A 20,711-nucleotide genomic window follows, 5' to 3' on the forward strand; every position below is an offset into this window, starting at 1 on the left:
TAAATATTTGTTGAATGAATGGAAAATATCAACTTGTTGTATCTTGTATATATAGGTCTGTTCTCCATGGGAGATTGTGAGATCTTTTAAGGTAAGGTCTGTCTTATTAATCTTTGTATCTTCAGTGCCGACACAGCAACAGTAAATATTTAATAAACATTGGTTCAATGGTGCACACACGGTGAGGCTGAGCAGTTGCTCTCTTTATATAGGAAAAGAATGATACAATTGAGAGATGGAAGACCGTGGGTCTGCTCAGCTGGTGGCCGTGATAAGTCAGCAAGAGCCTTTCAGCCCAGACCAACAGGCCAAAGGGGCTACTGGCCTCCCACTGTGCAGCCTGTTCCTGTGAGTGTGCTGATTTCATTTGGTTTCTAGCTCTTAGGCTGCCAGAGAAAAGCTTCTGGAAGCCCAATATTTTGCCTTCGCTGGTTGCCCCTCTTACCTGAGTTTCATTTCTCTTGGCCTTACTTGACCTGCCTCTGGACACCTTCTGTTTTCCTTTTAGATGTGGATTCACCTTTTCCCCATTATTTGTCTCTTTCTTGGGTCTGATTAGTCATCCCTTCATGTTCCTATATAGCCATCTCCCAAGTGATATTGCCCAACTTTATGCTTTTCTGTCCCATGGTTGGCTAGGTTGTCAGGTGGAGTAGAGGTAGTTATGGTGAGGAGTGGAGACGGAGAATTAGCTGGAATTGTACATTCACCTTTAGTGTTCTATTCTTAATTCCTGAACAAAACCACTTGCCAATAAAACCATCTGGGAGGTAATCAGCAGCATAGGCTCTGGCGCCAGATATCTTGGATTTGTGTTCTCACCCTGCCTCTTATTAGTTTTGTGACCTTGGATTTAATCTCTCTGGCCTCAGTGTCCTCATTCATTGAATGAAAATGATAATGCCTATTTAGAGGGTTGTGAAGACTGAATGAATAAATACAGACACGTAGAAGAGTGCTGGCATATAGTAAATGCTCAATAAGTGCCAGCTATCACTATCTTAGTCGTTTGTTTACCCTCATTCCCAAGCACTTTGGGGGCTTCTGTGACTACCAAATCATCAGTAACACAAACTTCTATTTTCTAAATAGTTTCAGGATCTTTGGGCATAATAAAACATATTCTTTGAAGAGAAAGTAAATAAGCTAGATTAAACAAGAAGAATGAAAGATAACTATGCACCTACAATATTTATGTTCAAAGGGCTGTCCAGGCATCAGTGGTGAGGTATCAGGGCTTCTAGTAGTCTCTCCAATGATGTTTTGAGTACAGACTCAGAGTCCCTTATTTGTAATCCAGAAATCCATAAAAGCTCTGAAAATTTAAAATGTTTTCTCTCCATGATCTTTGGCAGCGAGATCTGACCTGTATTTGTTGATCAAACCTGCCCTCAGCTGACAAAAGGCTATTTGCAGTCTTTATCCAACTTTGGGTGACTATTCTATATTTTCTGCAAAAATATCAACATATTTGATTATGGGGTACTGTCCCAAACTCTACTCTGAGTGTTATGTAATATATGCTATATGCATTAAATTATCTTTCTAAATTTGAAAAATTCTGAATTCTAAAGAAATCTGTGTCGAAGGGTTCATGGGCCTCCATAACCACATCTGCACTCATGTTTGTACCAGAGGGACACCGCCTTTTACTTCCTTTTTACGTACCCATCCCTTTCCTATCCCCAGCACAGTGCTCTGGATCAGCCAATCATTTAATCAATATTTACTAAATGATGACTAAGTGCTAGACACTGTTCTAGGTTCTCAGATATAGTGGAGAACAATGGGATCCTTGTTTTCATTGATTTTATACTCTACCTGCAGAAGATGCTTAATAAAGGAAGAAGAGCCTCTCAGTGTTTTGAAGAAGATCAGAGACATGGGGCAGGCAATTACTCATCTTGGAGTCAGCGTGTGTGTGTCTGTGTGAGTGTGTGTATGTGAAGTCACTTAGACAGCTGGTTAAGGAAGACCTCTCTGAGCGGTGACATTTGGACAGAAACCTGAATAATCAGAGCAAATCAGCCATGCAATGAGCTGGGCAAGAGTGTTTGAGGAAGAGCAAATAGTAACTGTAAAATCCCCAAGGCTAGAATGAGCTTGACATGTTCCAGAAGCGGAAAGAAGATATTAGTGCTTGGACAACAGTGAGCTGTGATGGTGAAAGGTGCAAGATGTGGTCAGATACATTATTTCATAGGCCTGTTGGGCACAAAAGGAGTTGGATTTTATTCTATATGTAATGGGAGCTGATAGAGGCTTTAAGCAAGGAAGTGACATAATGGTTTTATGTTTTCAAAAATCACTCTATTGAATGACTACTGTATACGAAGTTCAGATAATTAAGTTTGTGAACTCATTCTAGAAAAAGTGCTACATACCTCCTTGCTGAATATCACTATGGTCACCTTCGAAGTATTCCCCTTGGGAAGCTATGCACTAATGCCAGTTCCTAGTCCACCCTTCAAAGCAATTTTGGAACTCTTTTTCTGAAATTGCCATCAGAGCTGTCATCATATTAACTTTGATGTCCCGAATGTCATCCAAATGTCTTCCTTTCAATATTTCCTTTATCTTCGGGTAAAGAAAGAAGTCATTGGGTGCCAGATCAGGTGAGTAGGGAGGGTGTTCCAATACAGTTATTTGTTTACTTCCTAAAAACTCCCTTACAGACAGTGCTGTGTGAGCTGGTGCATTGTTGTGATGCAAGAGCCCTGAATTGTTGGCGAAAAGTTCAGGTCGTCTAACTTATTCACACAGCCTTTTCAGCACTTCCAAATAGTAAACCTGGTTAACTGTTTGTCCAGTTGGTACAAATTCATAATGAATAATCTCTCTGATAGCAACATTGTTTCAACGAGTTCCCGGACTTAATTGTCACACCTCGCGTGCGCGTGTGTGATCAATATTTGTGAAATAAATAATTTAGTTATATAATTACATGTTACATACAATTCATAGATTATTTGCAAGTAACAAAGCCCCAAATAACAGTGACTTAAATAAGATGGTTTATTTCTCTTATGTATAAGAGTGTGGAGGTAGGTAATCCAGGGCTGATATGGGGATTTGGTTAGGTGAAATACTCAGAGTACAGCCCCCTTTCAGCTCTCTGGTACACTATCCCTAGGTTAAGCCTTCATTTTCATGGTCCAAAATAGCAGCAAGAGCTCCAGCCATTGCATCAATCTTCTAGGCAGCATAATAGATTATGTGGGGAAGAACATATGTAAATTGTCTTTTAAGGAAAGTTCCTGGAAGCTAACATATGACAGCTGTGCATATTTCTCATTGGCCATAACTTAGTCATATCACCACATTTAACTTCTAAAAAGGCTGGGAAATGTAGCTTTTATTCTGGGCAGCTACGTGAGCTAAAACTGAGGAGTTTTAGAACTGTGGAAGTGGGATGGCAGATATTGAGGTTCCATTTAGTAATTTTTCAAGCATATAATCGTGTTATTAAACTCAATCACAGTTCACTAAAGCTGGAAATAAGTTAGAGATCTGCTAAGTCAACCCCTCCTGTGGTATCATTTGTACCCATTCTGTGTCTTACAGGTGCTCTAACTGCACTCCAGAGAAATGACATAAAGCACCCAAAGTCACATGGAGAATCACTGACTCCTCTGAGGGAGTGTGCTGCCTCCTAGGGTTTTCTTAGCAGGAGCCAGGCTATTCTGCTAACTAGTTATGCCGTTTCTGAGCCCCCAACCTCCTACAAAACAAATAGCCAGTAGAATTGGGTAGAATGGGTAGTTCTGAGTGGTTTTTTTTTTCTTTAAATGCCAACCTCCAAAGCCTAAGAAGCAGCAATCTAAAAGGAAACACATCTATTAGTTCCCCATAGGAGGATCTTTGAGACCACGGTCAGTAGGTACTAGGTTTAGACCAGGGATGGGCCTTTAACAGGTGGGGTCTTCCAGCTCCCAGAATCAGTTTGCATTTTTTCCCCCTTTTCTTTTTTATTTTAAAAAATATTCATGCCCTGATGAGCAACGAATTCCCCAGAGCAGAATGGAGATGACCCCACGGGGCACTGGGCTCTGTTGATGGGAATTGCTTTTACCTTCTGGAAAGAGAATAGGCCACAAAGGATCAATCTTTTCTCTGTTGTATCTCTTTCAAGTTGAACTGCATTGGACAATGAGTGGATTAAAAAAAAATCCTGTGGCCTGGTGTGCCTCAGATGCATTTGCCAATTTTAACATCATTCTCCAAGTTATATAAAACTAAGGAATAAATGCCCGAGCCTTCTGTATGGTGAGCAGTTTACTTCCCAGGCAGAGATCACATTTGTAACAAATCTCCTCCGAGATGCATTTTGTAAGTGAAGTGAAGAAATCATTAGCGAAGCAATATTTGAAGAAGCAGACTGGCCCAGTTCTGAAAGCAACTCTATTTTAACCTTTAAAAGATATCATTTTACTTACCAGGCTGCTTATTACAATTACACAGTGTTTTCCTTGGCTCCTGGCTCCATTAAACATATGTTTTATAGCAAGTTCTCAATTACATTATCCTGACAGGCTGGCTCATAAGGGCATGTTATAAAGTAGAGAGACTGCAAAGCAGTAAACTGGCCCTCATTAAGTTTATAGTTTTATTACCTTGTTTAGGACACTTTTTCTTCCCTTCCTCTCACTGGCTTTCTTTTGTGACATTTAATTTATAAGAAGCAAGGGGACACTCTTGTCCTCCTCGCTGGTGAACGTGCTTGCCAGAGGCATTTGAGGGCTCTGCATTTAGCTGTCGTGCCACCTCACCTCCCTACCTCTCCCCCATAACGTGAATTCTTTTCCTTCCCCAAAGGTTATCTGGTATGTTGGTACCCTTTTGGGGTTAAACATCAGAGGACTGTGCATTTTGGTCTAAAACTGGTTGCTCTTAGGTGGGTATGAGATCTTCATAAGCTTGCAAAACGCACTTAGACTCACGGATGTTTAATAAATGATGCGCACTACCTCTTCCAGCTGGCCGTCTTTGCACATCTCTATGAGACAGTCCTTTGGACTGGCCCACAGTCAGCCTCTTGGAGAGGTGGAACTGGATTCTCTCACCACAGCACTCAGGTCAGCTGAACTATTTTAATTTACAGAACATTACAGATGCATAAACATATTGATATCTCCATACCCCGACAAGGGAATTAAATCAGCTTGAATTTATGTAAAATGTGTTATCGTAATTGGACGAGGAAGGAGTATTGGGCTAAGATGCGCAAACATCGTCTGGCCACTGCTAATTATAGGCATGTAAAAAATGGCTGGTGGTTGCTTCTGAACCCAGACAGAATCTGTGCAAGTTGATTATGAAGAGCTATTATATATTGATAGGTTAGGATTTATTACTGAAAGTATGAACCGATTGCTCCGGATTGGATGGTAGTCAGGCACTGGGGAATCGGTCTTGGAGCTGTTAGACCAGGGTAATCTATCAGGAGGAGGGGAGTGTATTCTATCAATTAAGGAACAAGCAATTCTACTGATTTGCTATTGGCAGGCTAATAGAGGTAATGGGTTTTCTTAGACAGGCCAGGTACTGTACAGCCGAGCTGGGGAAAATAGTGACATTAGACAAACAGAAGAGCAGTTCATTAAACCTGAATGACGGCTGCGCTGGGGCGAGACAGCAGGAGGACCCTGGGCTCTGGCATGTCCTGTGTGGGCCCCTCAGGCCGGGAGGGGCAGCTGAGCCAACAAAAATGTGGATGCCTTTTGCCACTGATATATGCGACAAACTGATATTTTATGGATCCCCACAGGAACGCTTTGGCGTGTGTATCACTAAGCTAGTGTCACAACAACACTGCATGAAAAACAACTTCAAATTCTTTGTGGCTTAAATAACAAATGCTTACCTTTCTTGCTCATGGGTCTATGGGTCATTTGGGGTTTGCCTGATGATCTTAGCTCACTCTGCAGGACAGGTTTGGCTCCATCCCATGCATGTCACTATAGTGCCCAGGTTGACAGGACAGCAGCTATCGTCAGAGCAGATTCTTCCCATGGCTTTGGCACAGGCACGGAGTTCCATGTCAGCCTCTGCAAACACATTTCAACCTCTGCTAGAGTAATGCACACTGGCATCCCATTGGTCAGAGGAAGTCACATGGTCAAGCCACGGCCCAGGGGCAGGGAAGTACACTCAGCCTGTGGCAATGGTGTGAAGGTATAATTTTATTACAGGGGAGTTAAGAAATATGATGAACACTTTAATCCCCGTATGCTGTCTCCTTTGTTACGTGGCACTTTGTGTGGTTCACATGGGTTTGGATCTCTTTCTCCTCCTTTACTCCACCACCAGGCAGGACAGTACCGCTGCGAGACTCCTTGTCACCAGAAGCCGTTCTTTAACCTAGCTCCTCCTCAGGTGGTTGGAGAGTAGGTATAGACTGCAGCACGTAAAGCAACAAGGCTTATAAGATGAACCCAACTTTTATCATGAAAACTTTGCACTACTGCCACGTTTTACTGCATAAGTCATGCGGTGGGACCCTTTGTTCTCCCAAATATGTCTCTTATTTGCTTCCCATAAACAGAGGCTGACAAACCAAAGGTACTGAAGATGTAGCTGCAGCCCATCGAAGTGGGGCAGAAAGGATAGGGAGGGTCATCTCTTGCTGGTGTGGGGACAAAGTCCCGGAGAGCAATTTCCAGGCTCTCGGCCTCACGTGGAAAGGTGCTGGCTCTGGTAGTAGATGGCCATCAGCTGTGACTAGTTGGCCATCAGCTGTTACTGGTTAGCCATTAGCCACTAATATAACTGCCGTGGCTCCGCTAAGGGTTGGTTGGTTGGTTGGTTGGCAGAGAAACGGAGGGCAGGTTGTGGATCGTGTGGGTCCTGCTTCCTGTGTCTCCAACGCAGCCGCCAGCAAGACTATAGTGGTATGACTCCCCTCTCTATGGCTCCGTTGGTGTTCCTTTTTGGACTCACCATATTCTGCATTCTTGTGTGGGGAGCAGGACTAGAGACCCTGCATGACACCCTGCATGACACTGGTATGATCACACTAGCCTGCCACCCGGTCCTCTGCCTCAGGTCTTACCCTTTTCCTGTCCACCCTCTTCCCTGCTGCCAGAGGGACTCTATTGAAAATGTAAATCTGGCCACGGAGTTCCGGGTCTCCCATCACCTCCCGGTATGTGTAAGCTCCTTACAAGCACACAAAGCCTTTCCTGCCCTTCCCACCTCACCACCTTCCTCCCCTGCTGATCCCAGTGTTAGTAACACTGAACACCTGGGGGCTTTGGGTGGTTTAGGGTTTGTACTCTGCCCACACCTTGCTGTTTCAAGTCTGTTGGCCTCTTTTTAAGCTGGATTGTCCTCTTGTCAGATGCTTTTTATTTTTGTCTGGGTATCTCCTATTTATTCTGTAGCTCTCAGTTCTAGTACCATCTCCTCTGGATGGGTGGGGTTAAGTGCATCTTGTATATGCCTCAATGAGTTCAAATAGTACCTTTTATCCTTCTGCCAGCCTTACCAGGCTATAAATCGTCTAAGGACAGGGACCTTTTTATCTCATCTTATTTCCAGCATCCACCATAGTGCCTGATGCAGAGAAGATGCTCAGTAAACATTTGTTGGGCTGACCTGACTTGAATGTGCAGTTTCTTTGTCTTTCTTCCCTCTGATTTACCAGCCTTCAATGAGGAGAAGTCAGCCTGAGGTTGAGGTTTTCTTTTGGAGCCTAAAATTGGTACATTTGTCATTGTACACTTAACCAAAAAAGAAAAAAAAATCAACTTTGATGTTTTGGAGGCTACATTTGAAGTTGAAAGGTTGACGTATGCATCATGATAGAAAGTAGTGGTCTTTTCAAATGATTTTGCTTCAACCTTCCCAATAAAACAAATGAACTGTGTTCATGGGATTTTGACATGCTGGTTTCTCTTTGACACTAAAATGAAATGAATGTGCAAAGGCACAAAAACAGTATGTATCCTTAGTAGGATGAAAGCTCACCTTTATCTCCCTTTGACCCTTTTATTTTCACAATACTAAAGAAATATTAAAAATGGTAGGGGCTGGCAAATTTTTAGAAAAGCTATCACTTTCCATTTTATTGCCCTAGTGTGACCTTGACCTCTTCTTCCTCTGACCTCTGCAAACACTTCCCAGAACTGGCTTCCTCCTGCTCTCTGAAGCCCACAGTTGACAGCCACACAATGGAAAACCCTCTGCTACATAATATTTTCTTGGAATCCAGTCCCATGGGGCTTGTGTGGGCTTGATGTAATCATTGATCAACGTCTCTGAGGGGAAAGCTGCTACTAGAAATAGTCTTGGGGAACCCTGCTCTGCGTCTCCCACTCCCGTTTCCCCCAGACAAGTGGGGCGTTGAGCACATCCAGGTTCTAATGTCAGGAGCGTGGGTCCAGGTGGTATGGTGGGGCGCATCATTTGGTGGTGTGGAAGCATGCACAAAAAAGCACCCATCTTTGATTGCATTCTCTTCACTGTGTTTCTTTCACACTGTTTCATCTCAGGATCACAATCAATAAGCACCATGACAACCTATTACCTAAAAATTGCTGAAAAGTTACCACTTTTGGAGAATGAGCTCAAGAGAAACACTGATCCCCTTGCTCCCCGCTAGATTTGCTGAGGGACTGGGAGATTGGGCTTTGGGTGTGGGTTTGTGTGAGTGTGTGTGAATGTGTGGGTGTTTGTGTGAGAGTATGTCTATTTGTGAGTGTGTGTTTACAGAAAAGTATGTGTGTTTGTAAGTATATATGTTTATGTGAATGTGTGAGGGGTGTGTGCGTATGAGTGTGCGTGGCTGTGTGTGTGCATTTGTGAGTGTGAGTGTGTGTGTGTGAGTGTGTGTGTGTGCGCATGCACACATGTGTGTTTTGAGACACAGCATCTTGAGAAGAAACGCCCTCCCTCCACCTCTGACTGTTTTCCCAACACGGTGCTCTGTAGTGACAGCACCACGTGACTTTAATTCGCCATCACCCTCACCCCATCATCCAAATAAATCTATATTCCATGTACAAACAACACGCTTTTGACTTCCACTTCCAACCGTGTTTGCAGTCTCCGGGCTCCTCTCGTAGAGATGTGCCGGAGCTGCCTCTGGTCTTCTAATGAGTGATTAATTACAGGGACCAGAAAGAGAGGAAGTGGCTAGGAACATGTCCCGGAAAGCCAGTTTACACAGTGAGAAGGCTTGAAATGTAGGGCTTGTGGGAAGTCTCTGGGTGCAGGAGGTGGTAGCTGTAATTTTTCAGAGATGAGTGGCTGTAGGCCTTAGTGGGGTGCGGAGGGGGTGGGTCTTTAAAGGTACTGAGCAGCGCAAGATACACTTGTACCTATGTGTCCAAATGATATTCCACAGTAATGTATTTCCTTCTATGTTCTTTTGCAATGTGACCTTGTCATTTGTCTGTTTATTCTCCCCTTGAATCTGGGCTGACCTGTGATCTAGTTTGACTAAAATAATGTGGCAAAAGTGTCATATAACTTTTGAGGCAGGGCCATAAGAAATCTGCAGTTTATACCTTTACCTCTCGGAGTTCAGCCTCTATGCTGGGAGAAGTTCAAGTCGTGTGGAAAGGCCCGTGTAGAGAACTGAGGTGCTCCATTAACAACTCAGTCTGAGCTTTCAGCCAACATCCAGCATGAATTACCAGCCATGTGAGTCAGCTATCTTAATGCTCCAGCCCATGTGAATCTCTGAAAAACTGTAGCCACACCCCACACCACCTGGAGCAGAAGAATGGCCCAGCTGAGCCCAGCCAATCCACAAAACTATGAGAAATATTAAATGGTTGTTGTTCCCTGAAGATATTAATTTTGGGGGTGGTTTGCTATGCACCAACAGATAACCAATTTACCAGGTGAGTTATTGCTATAAATTGAGCTGGATAGAGAAAAGGTTTTCTTCATAATTGCCAGAGAATGAGCAAGAGTTAAGTTATACAGAAGGCAAATGGTAGGAGAAGGCACATTTCATTGTTTATTTATTTATTTATTTATTTAATGGGGCAGCAGTCTTTAAATATTTAATCTTCATATGATACAAAATAGTTAAAGGAAAATGTTAATAGTGATTATTTTTGAGTAATGCCTGCTTATCTATATTAAACATTTCTACAATGAACATTTATTATCTCTGTAACAAGATAAAATATTATTAAAAATAGTTAATGGGCTTCATATTTAGCTTTTCTGCAAATGAAATAGTACCTCAAGGCATGCTGTACCTCATACTGTGAGGAAGGCAGGAAAATTTTTTTTTTCTGAGAGCATTAGCTTTTACTTAATTATTAGAAAGTTATAATGAGGACCTCATTTGCCTGGTTTTCAATACTCAGAAATTCTTTTTATTTAGAGTGAATAGATTTAAATTACCCTTTGTCAGCTTGAAATGTGAAATCCTCCTTTGGAGTGAGTCTTAGTTAAGTTAGATCATAGACTTAGGTGGTTCAGAGAGAACAGCCCTTGGGCTGGCAGGGTGCAAGGCACAATACTTTATCTTCTTCCTACTGTTAGTCATTTATTAGCAATACCTCGTGTCAGTGAATACCAATACGTATGCTTCTCCTCTCTTCCTGGGAACATGCCTTTTTCAGCCACTGGCAGGTATGTTGGGCCCACATGTCTGTTCTGTCTAATGGGATGGACCATTAAGACTTCCATGTACTCCTATCCCTTCCAGTACCTTGGAAATCATATGAAGAAGATGGTAGCACCACAAGATGGAAGTAGGGACTCTGAATGACTAAGTAGAGCACATCAACACAGCTCCCCACCTCAATAACCTGCTGTAAACTGTGACTTGAGCATGAAGTAGGTCTTTGTTTTGTTAAACCACTGAGATTTTCTTGTGATAGCTGTTAGCAAAACAATTGTGAAGTGCTTTTCATTTACAGTATGTTTTCATAGACATCATCTCACTTTACCCACAACAGCTCTGTGATCTAGACAGGATGAGTATTATCCCCATTTTACAGAGGAGAAAACTGAAACATGGAAAACATTCTTTGTTCAAATGTGTTCTGTGGTCAGTAATGGCAGAGCATGGACTTGCCTTCAAGTTTAATTCTTTTCTGGGCTTCCCCTACAGCCTTTCTCTAACTCAAGTCTTGTTTCCTACGTGAATTTCATTTTGACTCACGTCTGTGGAGTTAAGCATCACAAAGGAGTACTTTGCTTTCTTTTTTTCCAATAAAGAATGTCAAACAAAAGCAATTCCTCTTTTAAAGTCAAGATAAGTTTGGCAATCATTTCCATGTACTCCTCAAGTAGGTTAAATAATAAAATGGATTGTTTATGCTAGCATTTCACAAAATGTGGTCTGGTAACCCTAACTCTGAGAGATGGGCAGTGTAAATAGGGTTCCTGATCAAACACCTTTGTTCCATGCTGGATACTATATTCATTTTGGAGATTAACCATATACATTAACATGCAAAGGCTCTGAGAGTCCTTCAGTTACAACATCTCTAGTGTGGCACTTCTAAATATTCTGTTCTACAGAACACAGTTATTGGTAACTCTGGTTTAGATATTTGGTTCCCTGAATATAGGAAATGGAATTAAAAATATTTTGCAGTTCTTTTTGTTCTATTACTGCATTACATTATCAATCTCTCATTTTTCTTTATTTTTCTTTATTCTCTAAATTATTTTAACCGTATTTCTCTGTTCTTTCCTCTTCTTTTTCTTTTTCTCCCCTCTTTCTCCCCTTTTCTTTTCCTCCTATTCTTTTTTCTTCTTCTGTTTCTTCTTCTTTGTCATTGTTGTCTTCCTCTTCTAAAATTATTAGCTCATATCTTCATCTGCTTGGCTGCTATAAGAAGCACCATCGGCTGGGTAACTTATAAACAACAGAAATGTATTTCTCACAGCTCTGGAGGCTGGAAGTCTGAGATTAGGACGCCAGCATGGTTGGTTGAGGGTCCACTTCCATGTTGCAGATGACTCACTATGTCATCACGTGATGGAAGGAGCTGGTAGGTAGCCCTGTCAGGCCTCTTTTATAAGGGCATTAATCCCATTCATGAGGGTTTCACTCTCATCACCTTATCACCTCCTGAAGGCCCCACCTTCTAATACCATTACAGTGGGCATTAGGGTTTCAACATATGAATTTCCGGGGGGACACATTCAGACTATAGCAGCTCCCTACTCTAGTTGACCAGAGAATGCTTCAGACAAAACAAAACAAAAAACAAAACAAAACACCTGAATTTTAGTAACCATTTGACAAAATGTATCACATTATCTTTGGGCACAAGATGGGTAAATATAGGTTAAATGGGTCATAGTAACTGACAGGCTATGGGGGAGGTAGGATTGGTGACTTTTAGCTCTACCTGATTCAACCATTTTAGCAATGATTGGATGAGCACATTAACATTAAGTTGACTGGATTTATGAATGATGTGAAGATGGAAGGGCTGGATAAATATACTGGGTGCCAGGACCATGATTCTTTAAAATCTCAGACAAGACTGAATTTAACAAGACATCATTTAACAGGGATAAATTTAGAGTTATGCTCTTAACTGCAGAAACTCAACTGTATAACTATAGTATCAGATTACATGACTGAGTAGAACCAAATATAAAAAGATCCTGGGGTTTCTAATTTGATTGTACATTCAATATATAATCTTGTGGCTTCCATTTAAAAATGGCAAAGTAAAACATTTTAACCCTCAAAACCCACTCAAAACTTCAAAGAAAGAAAAAAAAGGAAAAAAAAAATCTCTTCATTCAATGAAACCAAAGAAAAATGACACAACCCAAGCCACAAAGCAAGAAGCACACATGGCAAATACTGTGGCTTCTGAGAGGAGATGTGGGAGCTTGCTGAGAGTAGAAATATGGATCCTTGGATCATCCTTGGATTGGGATATAGGATTAATGTGCCATAAATCTGACGGATATGGACAATGATACTTCTGAGAGCCAAGATAGGTCAAAGGAGAGGGTGAAAATGGCTCTAGAAAGACCTCATTCCATCCACTGAAAGGTGAGGAAGGTAGGGTTGAAGGAGAAACCATTCTGACACGTTATTTCTACTGTCTATCATGATATGGTTCACTGAGATCGAGAATGCTGGAGGTGAAGGGTGACAGGTAAAAGAAGGTAAGAGAAGAAACCAGTAATTGCCAGATCAGAACCCAGAGAGCTTGTCACCTAATGGATTTACTGTGAATATCACTGACCACTTGAAACTCCAGACAATAAGGAGGAATGGCTCCAGGATAGAAGAAATAATAGATTTGATAAACTTTGCTGAAGACTAAATTTACAATCAGTTTGTTGAGGGCAACTCTGGTATTATTTCCTTCTTCCTTTAATGGAATTATGTATTCATGCTCTTATATGGCTCGTGGAGGTGGAGTATATTTCTCATTCCTTTTTTGGGGCTTGATCACTTGACTTGCTTTGGCCAATGGGATATTAGAAAACATGATGTAAACAGTGGCTTGAAATGTGCTTGCTTATATTTGCTAACCCTCTAGTGCTCCTGTGATTATCATGAGAGAAGCATGTCCCAGGTAGCTACTTCCTTTCCACCTGGCTCCAGAGTGAGATGGAGAAGACATTAACTTCACAAAACGCATGGAGCCAAGCCCATATGAAGCATAGCTTTCTCAACCAACTCACAAACTCATGAGTAAGTGTTTTTCAAGATCCTGATTTTTGGGGTGGTTTGTTAAACATCTTTAATGCTGTGATAGCCAAGTACTACAAGAATAAAATTAAGTAAGGACTTCAAATTCCCCAGTTTCTTCTTCTCTCTTCCATTAAGCCAATATTCTTAAGCAGATAGTTACTCTTTTCAAAAATAAGCAGAAAGATGGGAATGATGTATGAAAATCTGCAAAAGAAAATGAGTACAGAAACATAAACAAAAGGAAGAAGAAGAATATACAGAGGGTGCCAAAAAATGTATACACATTTTCAGAAAGGAAAATACTGTATTAAATTTGTAATACTCAATATATACCAATAACAAAAGACGAATACAAGTCACGTTTGACTTCTGCAATTACAAGAGGTGCTCAAAGTGGTTATTATCAGCGTCCAGACACTTCTGATTATAGCAAACGATTGCTTGAGCAGCGTTGACCAAAGTGTCCACTTGTATACATTTTTTTGGCACCCCCAGTGTATGCACACAAAGAATCATTCACAGAAAATAAAGGAAGATTTTAAATAGGTCTCTATGTTTCAAAGAAATTATATATAATATGATCTCTTTAAAAAATAAGTTCTGGAAAGTGATATAGGGATTGAAAGAAAAGATCATGGGCCATATCAATGGAAGGAGATAAAAAGAAAACTGGTAATCTAAATAAAGAAAAATAGAAAAAATTATGTGATGAAAATTTCATTACATGCCACATAACCTAGAATAAAATTGACCAAAAAGTGGAATATATGTAGAGACTTGAGAAAATGAACTATAAAGGAAGTAAAAATAAAATCAATTCTAGAGAAAATAATACATGGAAAGTCAATAAGGGAACAAAGGAAATTCAACATATACATAATTGGTATTCCTAAAAGAGAAGAAAAAATGGTACAGGAATCATATTTAAAGATATTATAGAGGAAAACTTAACTAAAGGAAGGCATAAGTCGGTAAATCAAAGAACATAGTATGTTCCAGGAAAAATCAACACAGAACACTCCATACCAAAAACTTACAGTGAATTTACCACAATTCAGGGATAAAGAATCATATGGAGAACTAAGCTTAAAATAACAAAAGACAAATATACAAAAGACATTAAATAAGTGCTGACTAGATGATGTCTAATAATTCTGCTAAATTCTTGGTCTTATTTTTAGTTTTTGGAGAATAAATTGTCACCTAATAAAATACAAGCCAATCTTAATCAAGTACCCCATGGAAGTTGTGAAAACAGTTTTAATGATTATTTGTAAAAATGTGGAAAATAAGGATGCATTTAAAAAAGTGTATGAAGGAAAACCTGGCTTACCAGATATTAAAATCTAAAATTACAATAGTCAAAATAGTGATATGTTGGTGCCAGGAGAAGTGAACAGAATTCTCGTACAGAAGAGAAACACATGGAATGCCCTCCTTTCTGTTAACTGCCTAAAGAGAGCCTAGTCCTCCTTCAAATTCTAGCTCAAAGTTCATGTGCTCTGGAAAATTTTCCTTCCTTCCCTATATTTTCATTGCACCATATGCACACTTCTTATTTGCTTTAGTCATCTGTCTAGGCTGTAAGATTCCCGGGGGAAGGAATCATGCTTTTTAACATATCACCAATACATATATGATATGCTTATTAGTTTAATGCCTATGGTAGATACCTAATATTTATTGAATAAATGAGAGAAGAAGTAGTAGATGAAAGGAAAGAATCTTGAATTATATAGACTTACTTAGAAGTGTAAGAGTGGCGTTAAAGCTTTAAAGTCTCCATTTTATATGAATTTTGCAGCTATGTGACAGTTCCTAAAAGGGGAGAAAAATGATCAAACAGTAAGTTATTTATTAAGTTTGCTGGATTGTCTGTTGGAAACTCGGCACCATTTTTTCTTTCCTATGCTCTTGAATTGTAGGAGCTGAAAGCCTGAGAACTACTTTTCCCAGAATCATTGCAGCAGGGTTCCAGGTTACGAGTTTACCACAGAGAAACATGAGAGATTCGGAAGGCAGAAGATACGCAGAAGCTGTTTTTGCTCCTATGGCCGAAGTAGGTAGGTCTCAGGCTTTGGCAGATGACGGGCATGGAAGTTTTGCCATTGGCTTGCAAACCCCTCCTGTAAATCACCCACTCTGGTGTTGTAGGCGGACATTTTTCGTGGTAGTTTCCTGCATTCTGTACTTCCTGATTTCTAGTATATGTCAGTGGTTTTGTAAGCCTCTAATTCCCTGAATTAAGTCCCTTTCTGGTTGAAAAGAGTGATTTCTTTTCACTGACTGCAGTCTAGCTGATGCACTACAGAATTAAATAGATTATGTGTCTTGGTACATGTTAATTTATGGAAGCCTTCAATAAAGACTCCATAAAATCTTTTTATGTAGATTATGGTGGATATTTCATTTTTTTTAGCTACCCAGTAGACATTTCCCCGATGAGCAGCACTTTGATTTCCTTTTGGGGAATAAACATTCTCCCACTGTGTGCCATTTTGTTAGGATGGTAAATTAGGGGTCCAGTTCTACTCTGTCAGCGTAAGGAAACTCAAGAGTTCCTTTCTCCCAGATTTTTCCTCTCACCACCTTGTATAGACCTTGTATAGGCATTTGACCTAAGCTTAACAATCAGCAATCAAATTTACTCTTTGTATTTTAAACCTTGAAGAGAATGACTAAAGTCTCAATGCATTTCTTTCATCAGAAGTGCCCCTGTAAGGCTGCCTAGCCATTCTTTTTGCCAAGACACTTTAGAACTTCTTGATTCCTGCACATTTTTTATCTGTGTCATTCAGCCTTCTTTTAGTTCCTGTTAGTTTTTCCATATCATCACAATAAGATCCATTTTTTCTTCTTATCTAAAGATGAATTCTGTTGCTTGCAATCAAAGAACTCTGATATATGCATAATCTGGGAAAAGCCTAAAATAGGCAGTTAAATTTTGTTTTTAGAACACTGAACATTCTGGAAAAATACATCTGTAAATTATTTTCACAATGGGAGGAATAAAACATTTATTTATTCATAATCATATTCTTCCCTGCTTTCCCATGCTTATAATATTGGTAAAATGTTAGCCAAGTTAGTGATGTAAAGTTGATTCAAACCCAGTAATCTAAATTTAATAAAATGTGCTGTCACTGCTATTAGAAATCGCAAGGGATTTTGCAAAGAACAAGAGAATGTGTTTTATCTTCACAATTAGTCATCTCACTACTAGTGAGATCCTGATAATTAATGTCTGGTAATGCCACAGGTGAATTATGAAGGATCCATTTCACATACAGGGATAAATGAATAATCCTACGATAAACCCATTAAAAATTCACAGGCTGCAAAGAGTATAAGTTAATAAAGTGCCCAATAAATAAATTAAGATACTGGCCATAAATTATTATGTCAACATCAAATTTGTTAACCACAGTACAGCAGAGAATTTTTTAGATTGAATTAGTGCTATGGCTGAATTAATAGGTGGGAAGAGAGAGGGTGTGAGAGGGAACACTGCTTCTGAATGAGGGAAGTTACCTTAGTAAATTACAGCTTGTGCAGTTATGAAAGTAAAGTGTATCAATCAGTATGGGTTAGGTGATGCTTCTGTAACAAAACCCTCAAATTTCAGGGACCTAAAACAAGGAAGGTTTATTTCTGTTATATGTCACATGTCCATTGCCAGTTATCAAGATGCTCCTTTGCAGGGTTATCCTGATTTCTAGACCCAAGATGACCGAGCAAGCATCTGGAGTATTGCCGGTTATCACAGCAGAGGGAAAATGAAATCTCTGGGAAAGATTGCAGGAATTAAACACACAACTCAGATGTGACATACGTCATTTCTGCTCAGAAGTTATTGGTCAGAACTAGTCACTGGCTCCACCCAACACAAGGTGGCCAGGAAGTACAATCCCATCATTTGCTCAAACGTTAGGTCAAAGTGTTTGATATATAGATTAATGACTATAGCTTACTTTGAAAGAAAATTGCAGATAGCTTCATTTGAAATGACTTGAAATTCTTCTGATTGGAATCTGAATGCCTCAGAATGTTAACTCCTGGCAACAAGAAGCTTAACTGAGAATTAGTACTCAGCAGGTAAGTTATGAGAAGGCTCTTCTTACAAATTTTTCCTTTCTATACCCTAATCATCATTCATGCCTCATTTGTTTTTCTATCCAAAATGTCTTAACTCCTTTCCATGAAGAATCTTAAAAATGAAGCCCAATAACCTTAGGTAGTGGAACTCAGCATGTTGATATTTGGGGGAATGGGGAATAATGAGGGAACTGTTTAAAAGCTTCTAATGAATATTAAACAGAAACCCAATTGCAAATAATTTGTTCTGCATCTTCTTTAGGTTTCCGGTCACATAGGTGATATTTACATTTCTTTTTTTCAGCTTAGAATGCTTTAGATCATTTGGATAACACAGTGTTATTTTAGGTGTCTGGTTTTATTTTTACCCACTCATCACTCCATTCCTCTTTCATTTTATTTGTTTTTACCTCCAGGAAGGAAACTGTTGACAAACTCTGAGGCTCTCTTCCGGTTACTAGGCTGTAGATGATCTCCACCAAAAAGCCACTTGCAAAGAACTCTTGGTACCTTTCCTTGAAACTACAGCAACAGAAAGATTTGCGTGGCGGTATTACATTTCACTCTTGCTTTTCTGAGTGCAACAGCAAACCAGCTTGCTGAAGTTGTCGTTAAAGTTCATGAAAGGTGTGGTGCAGCTTGTTAGATGCCTAGACTGAAGTAAGCACTAAGAAATATACTGGATTTTAACCTTAAAGTCTGTACACTTAAGATATAGAGTACATTACAGACTAGGGTAATAAACAGAATAATTCATGACTCCCTGAGGGGGTTGGGCTTTTTTTTCGAGGGGGCAAATGAACAGCAACAGAATGCTTCTGAAGCCCCTGAGGGAAGAAATGTATTGTGTAGCTAATTCTCATGGGCACAACTAGTACTTTATTCAATGGGAAATTGTATTTTTTTATTCAACATCTGTTTTATCACTTTTCTCCCCTTAATCATCTCTTTTTCAACATTGCAGACCATTTAATCATATCGCAAGCATGGAAAAACAATTGCTGGTGATCAATGATTTGTATTCTCTGTCTTGATAAGCAGAAGGAAATTAATAATAAACTAGCTCACAGAGGCATTAGGACATTATTCCAACTGGTTGCTGGGTGCTTGGAGAGTGCAGAGGCATCACTGCAATCAAAAGTGAGCTTTTGATATGTTAAAGTCTTTTTTAGTGTATATAGGGCAAAACTTTCTGTAGATTTGCTGAAAAAGTTTCAGTCTTGTGCTTTGGAACAAAGGGTGTAAACTGGTGCAGAAAATGGTCATATTTGTGATAGCAACCATTGACTTAATAATACCTACTCAATACCAGATACTCTGCTAAAATGATTTTCTTCTATTACTTTTATTTTTTTGTGAGGAATGTTTTATTATTCCCAATTTACAGATGAGAAAACTGAGACTTACCGTCATTCAGTAACTTGCCCAAAGTCATGCAGCTAGTAAATAACTGATTTTTTATTTATTTTTTTTATTATTTTTATTTTTTATTATTTTTTATTTATTTTATTTTTTTTAAATTTATTTTTAATTTATTGGGGTGACAATTGTTAGTAAAATTACATAGATTTCAGGTGTGCAATTCTGTATCACATCATCCATAGATCATAACTGATTTTTGAATTGTGGTCTGTGTGACTCTAAAGCTGCTTTCTTTCCTCCATTCCTCTTATGTTGCTCTGGAATCTCCAAAATACAGTTTTGTGTATAGACTCTAGGTTCCTGACACCAGACACACTGTTCAGTCTTTCTGCTCGTAAGTTACTAATTATTTAAAACTTTCAGGCACTGTCACTGAGAAGAGTATGGATGTGGGTCAGAAGTCAGGATTCTAATACTTGCTCTACCCAGCAGTGTTTGGATGGGTGACCTAGAGCAAGGCAGTCACCTTTTCTGGAGGGGACCTTTGAAATGAAAAATAACACTAATGATTGTCATCTATCTCCCTTGCAAATGCGAATGAGGGAAAGTTCGTGAAAATGTTTGAGAACAAGAAATTGGTATGTAACTGAGAAGCATTAAATTTATAAATAAGGTAAAGAAGCAGTGGCTAATTAGAAATTTCAGAATAATCCTCTATCTTATGTGAATTCAAAGCCAAACAACCAACAACTAACCAACAGACATCAGCAACTCTCTATAGAGGAAAGAAGATGATCTTGAGTGGCTGCCTTTTATGATTCTGGTCCACTCTACATCACCATTTTTCACTATCCAGACCAATTGTCATCTTCCAAATTTTATCTTCTCCTACTTTCCTTTTTTCTTACAGATTTTTATTAAAAATATAGCTAACATACAATATTATATTAATTTCAGTTATTCAACATTTATATGCTTAAAGAAGTGATCACCATGGTAAGTCCAGCAACCATCTGGTACCGTACCATGCTACCACAATATTATTGCCTATATTCCCCAAGATGTACATTACAGCCCCGTGACTTGTTTTATACCTGGAAATTTGAACCTCTTATTTCCCTTCATCTTCCCCCCATTTCAATTTTTCATTTAAAGTTGACATTCGATATTATTTTATATAATTTCAGGTGTACAACATATTTTAAATTTACATTTAAGATAATTGTTGATAGATACGTAGTTATTGCTATTTTATTGTTTATATTTTTTATCTTTTTTTTTATCTTAAAGAAGTCCCTCTAAGATTCCTTTAACATTTCTTGTAATATTGGTTTGGTGGTGACGAGCTCCTTTAGCTTTTTCTTGTCTGGGAAGCTTTTTATCATTCTTCAGTTGTGAATGAGAGCCTTGTTGGGTAGAGTACTCTTGGTTTTAGGTCCCTACTTTTCATCACTCTGAATATTTCATGCCAAACCCTTCTGGCCTGCAAAGTTTCTGTTGAGAAATCAGCTGATGTCTTATGAGGCTACCTTGTAGGTATTAACTACTTTTCTCTTGCTGCTTTTAACAGTCTTTCTTTGTCTTTAAAATTTGGCATTTTAATTATGATGTG

The sequence above is a fragment of the Rhinolophus ferrumequinum genome, chromosome 2 (assembly GCF_004115265.2).
Source record: "Rhinolophus ferrumequinum isolate MPI-CBG mRhiFer1 chromosome 2, mRhiFer1_v1.p, whole genome shotgun sequence".
In the NCBI taxonomy this organism is placed as follows: domain Eukaryota; kingdom Metazoa; phylum Chordata; class Mammalia; order Chiroptera; family Rhinolophidae; genus Rhinolophus; species Rhinolophus ferrumequinum.